The sequence below is a fragment of the Mycetomoellerius zeteki genome, unplaced genomic scaffold (assembly GCF_001594055.1).
Source record: "Mycetomoellerius zeteki isolate Tzet28-1 unplaced genomic scaffold, Tzet1.0 scaffold579, whole genome shotgun sequence".
Taxonomy (NCBI): domain Eukaryota; kingdom Metazoa; phylum Arthropoda; class Insecta; order Hymenoptera; family Formicidae; genus Mycetomoellerius; species Mycetomoellerius zeteki.
This window is the reverse complement of record NW_017257587.1, coordinates 6,257-6,457: the sequence shown is the minus strand read 5'-3', so window position 1 is coordinate 6,457 and position 201 is coordinate 6,257.

Genomic DNA, 201 nt, shown 5'->3' with positions numbered 1-201 from the left:
GCTACGACTTCTATTGTAGATCCCGCATAAGACGATCTTGAATATAAGATCTTACTATGAATACCGGCCATAGATACAGGTGCTACGGTCACGGAAATTCCGTTAGACGCAATAGGTAGTCTCTCTAGTATTTTTGGTTCGTGACACCTCAAGGTTGAACTTAATGCGGGGTCTACAATAGAAGTCGTAGCAGTCGTAGGG